General features: G+C 39.7%; 1 long non-coding RNA gene across 1 annotated transcript in view; it reads right to left on the bottom strand.

Annotated features, from left to right (window-relative positions):
- Positions 1–230: 230 nt before the first annotated feature.
- Positions 231–11,473, bottom strand: part of LOC122788793 — a 260,979-nt gene continuing 249,736 nt past the window's right edge. Inside the window, exon 3 of the long non-coding RNA XR_006362735.1 lies at positions 231–1,419. This is a non-coding gene — a long non-coding RNA (uncharacterized LOC122788793). The remainder of the gene's footprint in view (positions 1,420–11,473) is intronic.

Genomic DNA, 11,473 nt, shown 5'->3' with positions numbered 1-11,473 from the left:
CTGTAGTAAAGTTTAAACTAGGCATGCCAGTAAATCATAATAATAATGCTTTAAATTGTGTAATGACAAAGTTCTGCTTAAAGTAATGCACATTTAAAACATGAAGGCAAAAAGGAATTTGGGTTTGGTAATAAAACATCCACTGCATTGAAAAAATAAAGATGCTGATAAAAAAGAAAATTAAACCAGTCTGGTTAAAAGAAACACATTTTAAATTTAAATTTCTCTGCTTTTAATTTTATATTTTGACAAATGAAAACATTTACACATGCTGCTGAGTTAGCTAAACTGCCCTTCTAGTTAAATTGAACTGTATCAGCTAAACTGCCCTTCTTGTTAAATTGAACTGTATCAAGTAGGTAGCAAGTATGTTTAATAACATGGTTCTACTGCAGCAAAACCATCAGTGGATTAGGGTATGATGGTCTGTGTATGCCAAGTATACAGCTAAATTCAAGCATTCAAACCCTTAAATAAAGTTACTGCTCAGAGATGAAGAGTTGTGTTATGGGTAATATATCATAATACTTAAAGAACCATTTTTTGAAGTTTCTAAATATTTGTCATGATTTTCTTATCATGAGTAGGTATGAAAATATGTAAAGGAAATTTGTACACATATGTATTTTAAAAAGGCTTTACGAGTATTCAGTTTCTCTGTGGGGAATCATTTCTATGTTATACTTTGTTTTTACATTATGCATGAAGGAATGTTTCCATTTGCTGATTTACCCAAACAGATGTTTTATCATCTGCAGTCAATATCTTTATAAGCAGAACTGTTAAAAAAATGACAAAATAGCAGGTTTATTTACAAAAAGGAGTGTATCATCTTAGTGTAGAACATGTGCCTTGATGTTATGAATAAGTAACTGAAATGCTTAAAGTGAAATATATTGCCATTGTGCATAGCAGATGCTGCAGCAAGATGGTAGAGATGCAAAATGTTTAACGGACAGCAGACCATTTTAATTCACATCCTTCTCCAGTCTATCAGTGTCTAATAAGGAAGTAAAACCTTTTACAACAACATCTTGCAGAAAGGAAGCTGCAGTAAACAGAAATCAGGACTTGGCTTTGTTTTTTATGACTACCCTCAGAACTTCTGTACGCCTTTTACTAGGGCTTATTTCAGGCAGATGAATACAGCAGATGAGTCCCAACTTGGCTTTTCAGGGATTTGAAATACCCTGGTGTGCAAATCCATTTTGGAATAAAAGGCAATTGCTATTCATGACTTCTTTTGGCTTGTAGCACCGAGTGATGATGAATGATCTTTGCAGATACCATCCTTTGTCTTTGTCTCTTTTCTCCGCCTTTCTGTAACCTTTGAAACCTTCTGTTTGTCTACCCATCACAAGGCCAATGTAAATCTACAGGACTGTCTTCTCATCATGTAGGCTCAAACACCATCCCAAACTGGGAAAAGAGAAAAGAGAAACCATGAGAAATAAGTCTTCTGAAATCTGCGAATTTATTAGGCAAATAGCAAAGGGAGAAAGTATCTAGTCAAGATTACAAGATGTGAAAAACATACTGTTAAAATCTGGGATATACTGATAATTCAAGGATTAAGTTTTTAAGATAACAAAAAGTCACTTTAAATGTGTATAACATTTAAAGCAACTGAAGTACAAACAGATGTCTATAAATGGATCACATCACTATAGCAGTCTGATTATGCATGCTGCAGCAAACAGCAGAGATTTTTTGCAATGCTTGCAGTAAAGTGATAGTTTCCAACAGTTGTAAAACATATGGCTATCATTAAAATTCAAATTATGATGAGTATTAATTCAGTTTTGATATGGGATTTAATCAATAACTGAAGTATTTACTTAAACCATAGCATTCAGTTAGAAGCATAATGTAACACAGCAAAACTATCAAAATCATGTTTCGCCTAGCACACAGAAAAAGAACCAGCAGAGTTTTTAAAATAAACAACACAGACATGAGCTGCTTAATGTTGTGGTGACCCACAGAGTGTGTATGTGTGTTTGGGAGGGTATTAGGAATTTTCTAAGAGGACAGGGATTGTATGCTACAATATTTTGGTTTAGAAAAGATATTAACAATTATGTCCTTTGTCAGGAAACATAATTCTTTTCAGACACTACAACGATGACCACAGCTAATTCAGGCTTTGAACTTGTATTTCAAATTAAAAAAAGGATAACCATTATTTCTATGTATCTCTGCATAATGTTGTCCGATAGCCACATATTCCCTAGATGATATTAGAGAGCTGTAGGTCAGAAAAACTGAGCCAGAAATGTATACGTTGCCATACTTTTTTAAATATGCATTTTCAGACCTAAAGGTTTGAAGGTGGTTAGTTTCACACCACACTTCTTGCTAATGCAGAAAGATGCTAGAATATTGAGACCAATGAGCAGAAGTGCATGCAGAATGTAAAGATTCTGCAGTAAAATACATACTCTCAATAACCAAGATAACCAAGTAATGATAAGGTGGGAAAGGCTGGAATGGAAATAGCTGCTGCAGTTTTGAAAGCGAACTGACTTTGCTTCCACCACTGACATTTTTGACTTGACATAAAAGTCACACACTAAAAGACACATACTAAGATAACTCATTATGCTAATAACGATTATGTGGGTATAGTTGTATACTGGATAGCACGAATTAAATGAAATATTTTAAAGTGATATATATATATATATATATATATATATATATATATATATACATACACACACACACACACACACACACACACACACACACACACACACACACACACACACACACACACACACACACACACACACACACCATATAATATGGTAAATATTTAAAGGTGGTGCATATTTACAGTAATGAAGCATGTAGTAACAGACTCTAATGTAAGTCAACCTGGTGATGAACTGTTTAAAAGCAACTCCTGTAGCCCATTTGCCTCTCTTAGAGAGCAATATTTGGAGGCCAAGAGACTCTTGGGGAGCCCTGAACTGTGGGAGCTGTAGGAGCCTAACTGTGGATTTACTCCAAGAGCACCAGGAACCTAACTTTGGACATGTGAGGCAGTGAGATGCAATACCTGGCAACTGCAAGGAACTGATCTATAAATAAACTAATCTCACTCTAGACAAAAGTGTGCTTGTTTTTGTTTTATGCTGAAAGTGGTTTGTTTTAGTTTTTACATTGTAAATAAACTACACTTGAGCTAATGAGACTATTTCCAGTGTAAGTCACTTGCCTAAATATATCTACACACACACACACACACACACACACACACACACACACAAACACATACCCAGATCCACAGTATGTAAACTGAAGAGAAGAATGAATTTATTCTTTCCTGTATGGTATGGAAGAGTGAATCATGATTGTGTGAATCAAGAGTGTATGAGTGTAACTACTTGATGTAAACACATTATAAATCACAATACATCTGAACACATTCACTGAGGTGTATACTCTGAATTGCATTCTGTGCAGTTTTGAGTGGTGCATTTTGATGAATGGACATCAGTCATTTGTGGTTAACAAAGAAACACAAAGGAGACTGGTGTGGAATTACATGACAGTGATTAATTGTCAACAAAAAAGGGCTGTACAGCACACATTTAAATTTTGCACTTTATTTCATTAGTGCACTGATTAATAAAGTTCTCTTTGATATCCTTTTTTCCAAGTTTGATCACGCGCATTCATGCACATACACATACAACTTGCATATTCCAGCTACCTCAGTGTAAACAGTGTCACTTCTCATATATCCACGTCAGATTATTGTTTTTTATTCAGACATCTATATATTTTTATAAGTAATTTCCAAGATATGCACTGCTATTATGCTGCTGTATAGGTTGAATGCAATCTTTGCTTAGTGTTTTTTTGTTCTGCTTTTTCAGCTTCAGTGCATCCATACTTTGACAAATCATGACTGTAATATTGTGATTTGTGCCTATAGTATGCAAACTTGTATACAGAAACCTATTTATATCATACACTACCTGAATTCTCTCCATCACTACCAAAAGACAAGGATAAGAAATGGTACAGAGCATACTTAAACTAAAAAGGAAAATAAAGAAATACTTGTATGCAACTTTAAAATCAGGAATGTGAATTCTATATCCAAACAGGCATGGCAAACAATCTTTACTCTAGTCAATACATGATTTATTGGGGATAACATATAAAAGCTTTACCCATTTGAAATACAAACTCACCACAATGCATTAAATTTCAATACCGCATTTGTAGCATAAACATATACACACACACACACACACACACACACACACACACACACACACACACACACACACACACACACACACACACACTTGCATATCTATAATTTAATTAACCAAGCAAGAAGCAGAAACAAACAGAGGATGAAAGAATCCAAAATCGATCTCTTTACCGTGATGGTAATAAGTTAAAACTTGCACCTTTTATTGCAAAAAACTTTACTAAGCTCTTTCATCCCTGAAAGATCACTGGACTTCATCAGAGTAATGATTTAACAAAAATCCATGATTTAAAAACAAAAAAGCCCACAAACGTAACAAAGTAACCATCGGGCTGTTGTACATCTAAAATTTAAAACAACAGTACACTTAATATGGAGTAAAAAACTTGTAATCCATTAAAATACATGTTCTCAACAGTAAATAACTAAAAAATCAATCCCCCACCTAAGACAGATGCAAAACTGATGAAGTATCAAATATCTTTTCATATAAACACATTTAATAAATACATGTCATACAGTACTTTTCGATCTAGTATCACTTACATACAAAACGGTGTCCCACTATTACCACACCCAAAAAGTGTAAACATCCATTCTTTATGATGTTAATACTTCAGCCTTAAGAAGCAAGAAAGAGAGAACAAGTCATTAAGACCATAAATTCCAGTGGCATTTGTCTTTACCTGTCACTTGGCTTCCTTGCATTCAAGCCTAGTTTTCCAAGGACCCCTCTTACATAATTTTCAATGGTATCTGTAGATCAGAGTGTGTGTTCCAGTCTGTGGGCACGTGCATATAAGTACTGTGCACATGCAAGCAAGAGTGCCATTTTGAGTGAGTAGCCAAAGTGAAAGCATGCCCTAACAAAATTCAAGTGCAATTTGGACAATTGGATGGGGAACCGGAAATTCATCCCTGTTTGGCACCTATGTCTCTAATGCAAACAGGTAACCTGTAAATGGTTCATCTCCCAGGCCCATGCTTAAAATTATCAAGGGTATCAGAACTTGCCAGAGATTTGGATGCATGGCTGGGCTTAAAAAGAACCTTGTGGTCATTAGCCTAGTAAACACCTATGAACCTATGTATCTGTGTAGCAGTTAGTTAGTCAGTTCGTTTAGGTTTTATGTTTCAGTTATCCATCTTGATGTGTTTGTATGTAATAAATGACTTAAACGATCATCCAAACCTCATCATGAATACACAAGACAAGCGACATGGTGTCAGAATGGGACCCAAAGTAAAACTTCTTTAACACCAAGAGGCGTGCAGCTACAATTGGAGGAATATACAGAAGTGAATCATCTAATGATCAACTGAATTGCAAACAGGTCAGAAAGATATTTCCAGGTACTAAAATTCATTTAACTGATTTTTACGTGACAAATGTAAAACAAAGCATTCAAAATGAATTTCTAATTAAATGACATGTTCAACCCCGGGATTCATGAAGCTCGGCGCAAGGCCAGCGTTAGGCTTGCGCCAATCGTGTGGCGTGAAGATGGCGCAGTAGCGCCAAATGCATATTAATGAAGGCATGCTGCCGCCACAGCCACGTGCATAGGAAACGAGCGCGAGTGCATAGGGTGTGTTGAAGTGCCGCACGGAGGTGTGGAAATGTCAGCTGTCGACGTGCAACCTAAAATGCTTGCATATAACAGTTTGCATGCAATAGTAATCACATCTGTCAGTGTCCGTGGATACTGAAACATATGCAAAGCATGCAAGACAGTTCCTGCGAACACAAAATGAAGAAGCAAACAAATGCATGGTAGGGAATAACGGGTTCCCATCCCTCGAACAAATGACATTGAAAACCGTGTACCCATAGTCCAACGCAGTGTAGATAGTTATACCAAGTGGAAGTGAAACGCATCATGTTAGCTCGCCACCAATAGCTACGTCCAGCCCAATGGTCAGGGTCACCAGCTGTCCCACATTGTGAGGGAGAGTACACAGCTGGGCAGATGTGTCCATAACAAAACCATAATAAATGTAAATATCTAGTGACCGTATGACAGAATTATATCCCACAACGCATGTAATAGTCACATACAATAGGTATGTCCGTATTTAACATACCATATGTGACAAAAAATAGAATAAGCAAGAAAACAAAACAGAAGGAGCATATAAACTGCTACAACAATAAGGCAACATGTAGGCTTAAAGGAACAGTATTATCCATAGCATTGACTGTGGGTATGTATTGTCCAGTACAATCAGATATGTGTCCGGAATATATCCCATCCTGGACATAGGAAAAGGTGGCACCCTACCAATGATCAGAGCAGTCGGCCAAAATCTGCACATATGCAGTCCAAGCCGTACTTGTCACGATGTGTCACAGCTGAACGGGTATTACCTGGGTGTACCAACCATGTCATGAAAGTTAAGTATGGGCGTGTACCTATGTGCATGATGTATAGCATGTGGAAGGTGAAACATGCCAGGGTAGTCCACACACTCGTACAGATACCTGATATATGTAGCGTATGCAATGTGTTACCTTGACCGTGTCATGGGGTATCAACCAAAGCAGTGATGGATGGAGTGTCAGGAATATGTGTGTGGGGGGGATGGGTAATGGTATAATCCTCAAAGGCGAGACTGTGTCATATGCAGAATAGGTGAACTGGAGGAGCAGCGGGTGAATCAGAAAGAAACACAAATAACATGTATACACATCTGCAATACAACCTGACAGGCCATACTGTAGAACACAATCCCACAAACATAGGAATATTAAAATGTGCGATACAAATGTACAGAAATGTCACCAGCACATACCCACAGATTGGTCCTGATGAAACCGGCCCATTCAAATGCAGCACACCTGGATGCATAATGGAATGCTCATCATTCCTTCCACAGCACACAACCCGCCCCCATACCTGAATGTCCACTAAATCCAGCCATACTTGGCCTACTAGCTTGGCACAGCTACATCTACACATAGTGACCACTACTCATATGCAGTAGGCAGTGTCACCCTAGGCAGTTTCAGGATTGCAAACTATGTATCCCTTGCATGTAAAACCCCCAATACATTTTTGTAAAGCCAAAAGAATGGTCGGTATTGGTCTTGTTAAATTTTTGGATATCCCTCATGGGATAAGTAACTTGTGTAAACATCAGAATGGGTATCAAGACACGATGTCCAGTCCTGTAGACATCTGGACACAAGTTGGAATGTGCAGTAGTGGTGCACGAGACTGTCCAGCCTAGACGGTCATGCAGAACCTACTACCTAGGATCAAACACCTGCCCGTGACGCACGTGTCCCCACATGAATAATCGAGAGAATATATTGTACACATTCGCATAGTGGCACTTGGAAATAGAGTGATGGCACTGACATAAACAGGATACACCCTGATCCACTGTGTGAGGGACAGTCACTGTGTGGGTAGGTGTGTCCTGACCAACAATGATACAATGCCAAATGTCCTGTGATTGTAGGAAATAACTATGCACCATACTGCATGTAACAGTTGCCTAAAGCAGTCATGTCAGGATAGAAAATCGTAATTAGGTACAAGAAACAGACTAACAACTAAAGTGCTAAAGGTATAGGCTCTCAGCTAGGAAAATAATGAATGTTCTAAACCTGCACTGACCGTGGGTATGTGTTGGCCTAAACAATCTGGTGTCCCCAGAATATATCCCAACCTGTACATATGACAATGTGTCAACCCTACCAATGGTCAGAGCATTTGCACAATAACTGGCCAGCCTCTTAATCACTCACAAAGCCAGTGACCTTTGGAGGAAAGGTGTTGAATGAGAATGACTAATTACAACAATTAAGAGTAATAGACGCATTTAACTGCAGAAAATAAGTAGTAATACAAATCTGTCAACACGTTCCAAGTTAATAGTACTAATATGGTAGAAGTGTCCATGATTGTCCCTGATTTGTCATAGCCTTGTCCCTGTCACTGTAGAAACTAGTCCCTGAGTATCACAGAGGTCCGTACACATATGCATACTAACCAACTGTCACATTTGTTGACAGGACTATTGCATACCTGTAGTGAATTTATAATTGATGTCCAGAATAATATTCATCGTACATATAAATGAATAAAATAGTCAAATGTGAAGGGAAACACACAAAGATGTATACATATATATTTAGATAGAAATATATATATACATACAACAGGTATTGATATATACACATACACGCAAAACAAATATAGATGTCATTGTAGATATGCACATGTACATAACTAGGCTACTTTACAGCAATTAGGGGTAACATATGTTCAGACCGGGCATATGTTACTGGGAGGTCCAACAAATAAACGTTTTACCTCTCACACCACCCAGCTAGGCCGGTCAGAAATACAGACATGCAATAAAGGCAAATACACCGCTGTATTCCAAACCAGCAGCAGGAAAGTACCAGTGGGCGAGATCTGCAAGGTCTACACTTTAAACATGGCTAACGGGGTCCCTTGTGGGACACCAAAAATTCACTATACAGGCAACCTGTAGTCATTGACGCAAGCAGGATGTAGCTGTACACGGAACAGTAGGTTGTGCAAGTGTAATAACACATGGGTTGACAAAACGTACGACATGTGTCCCAAGACGGGGAGACTGGGCAATGTGTAGGAGTGTGCTCATACCCCAGCTGCGCTCACAGTAAGTAGTTCTCCTGAGTGCTGTAGAGGGGTGCCAGGTAGGTGAACCATGGGTATACAATAATGGGCTTAAGTGTGCAGGTGCTGGTTGGCAGAGATGTAGTAGGCCCGCCCAGTGGAAGTCATTAATATTCCTATGTGGGCATAGCAGACGCCTATACCTCCCAAACCTGAAGAGCACATCTACCGGATATTCTGTAAACCATCGGGGGAATACATAGGGACTAAATCTGTGCCGTGTACCCGATTAGCATGGACGTCCATAGTTATGAATCAGAATGTAACAAAGTCCAACTAAACACTTCCAGAACTAGTGATATTAAGTGGACAGATGGCAGAATACAGGTAATGACAGATGACAACATGTATGAGTCATAAACAGCATGTACCTCAAAAAACGTGAATGAATACATATGCTCTGTGACTGTCAATGTGTCTGGTTAATAGAACCAATCGTCTAAATGTGTCCCACAGGGTGTTATGCAGTGTTCCTGATACAGTGTTCATTCTCCCCCATTGGTATGTGAGGTGTGCTAGTGATGGAAAATGCATAACTTGCTGACCACCTTAGGTAGATGATAGCATAATAGATGAGGTTTACCACCCATATGCCTTTGAGGGACACACCTGTCTGGGCAGTTGTGTCCTGCAAAATGAATGTTATGACACATGGCCTGTGAGTTCGGGAAAAGAGGCCATATATTGTGTGTAGTGGTGTCAGAAATTAAGTTGTTGGATCAGAAACAGCTACATGTAATAGGAAACAGTATTAACAATTAAAATGCTACAAGAATAACCTTAACGTATGCAAACTGTTGAAGTAGTCAGTTTACTACTGGCTGTGGGTATGTGTTGCCTTGACACGTGATAGCTCTACATATAGGATCTATAGGGCCGCCACCATTCTGAATGGCCAAAGTGGGACCTGCTCTGTAGAAATGTCAGACATACCAGGGCAGAACAAACCTACAGCCATGCATAGTACAGAAATATGCATATCAGCACAAATCAAAGCTTAGTCTAGCAGCAGTAAAGTTGCTTATGCTACTACATATAACATATCGACATGTCAGGTATGCAAGACCTGTAACAAGCAACCATTACAGACACATAGAATATGAGAATGTCCCCTAATCAGGACAGTTGCAATGGCTAGATTATTGTCACATGACATATGCCTAATGAGGGACTGTCCCATGCAAAGTGGGAAAGGTGTTACTCCTACAGTCTCCCGTCCTGCAATCTGAAAGGTGGAAAACGTACAGTAGGTATGCAGTAGCATGAATTGGGGAACAGCTGCGTTAACAAAATAACATTCACATGTCAGCATTGCAGAGTATCAGTTCCCATGTATCAGGCAGATGGGAGCAGATCGTATGAGGAACACGCATATAATACGATTACGTCACTGGACAGGCCGCTGAGTCCGTACAGTCGAACGCCTGCCATCGCCAAATGGTTAGACATAACCGATACTGTAGTCATGTAGTCCGATGTAATACGCATCACAAGGGATCGCACACACCCAGCGTGAGTGGCAAATTTAAGCACAAATGTCAGTGAGCGAGCGGCTGTAAGCGTGTTTGTCTACCAGTATGCCAGTAGTGCACTGTCAAAGAAATGTGGAGTCTAAACGGGTATAAGGTGCTGTAACCAGAGGTCAGCAGTGCTTAACACTGTGCAAACCCACGCACAACTGCTCCCACCAGCTGGAATGTGCCTTACCCAGTCCGTATCCAAAGACGTCTGTCTGTCCGCAAACAAAGAACCGTCCTATTCACGTGCTGGTAGCAGTACCCTGCACACATAGCTCATGTGAATTAACAATAGACCATGGCATATGTACAGACAATAGACCACACACACACCATACAGCACAGTCATCCAACAATATAGCAATGTACTGGCAGATATGTCCAGACCACTGGTGTATGCATGCCTGGCCATCCAGTGTTTCAGTGTGTGAGCATGCCCAGTATGACTGTTACGCATGTTGTCAACCGACATTACCGTCATACCGTCATGTGTGTGGGCATGCCAAGTATGGTCAGCTGTATCGCATGTGTCACATGTCCAGATAGTCAGTACCGTGTTGCCGACCCCTCCGTTTTACACAGACAGGTGTAATGCTGTGTCTGCAGGGTAGCTAATGGTCATGTGGCATTGACAGTTGCTACATGTCTGCATAGCGTGGGGGGACATCCAACCACATCCACAGTCCTACACAGCACCGTGGGTGGCGCACATGACTCTCACATGTGTAGGTTGGACGGGGGGCACAGCTGACAGTTGTACACATCTGCCACTACTGTACTGGTATGCCAGATATTCCATGTCAGTGTGTGGACCTACCTAAATTGCTGGTTGGAGGGATACCAGTGTATGTCAGATCCCAGCTTTAAATACCAGCATAGTGGTGTTGGACGTCCTAGCTTTCACAACCTACATCAAACTGCCTAGCTTGCTGTAGTCTGTTTGTGTCTTTGGGGGTTGGGGTCATTCATTGGGCATATCCATAGGCCATTGTATATAATTTGCCTGTATTGGTCTACACCTGTCCAGCTGCATGGAACGTGTGTGGGCT

This window comes from Protopterus annectens, chromosome 14.part0 (genome assembly GCF_019279795.1).
Source record: "Protopterus annectens isolate FY-2018-M chromosome 14.part0, PAN1.0, whole genome shotgun sequence".
In the NCBI taxonomy this organism is placed as follows: domain Eukaryota; kingdom Metazoa; phylum Chordata; order Ceratodontiformes; family Protopteridae; genus Protopterus; species Protopterus annectens.
The sequence above is the reverse complement of the archived record's forward strand: the minus strand, read 5'-3'. Positions and strand labels throughout refer to the sequence as shown.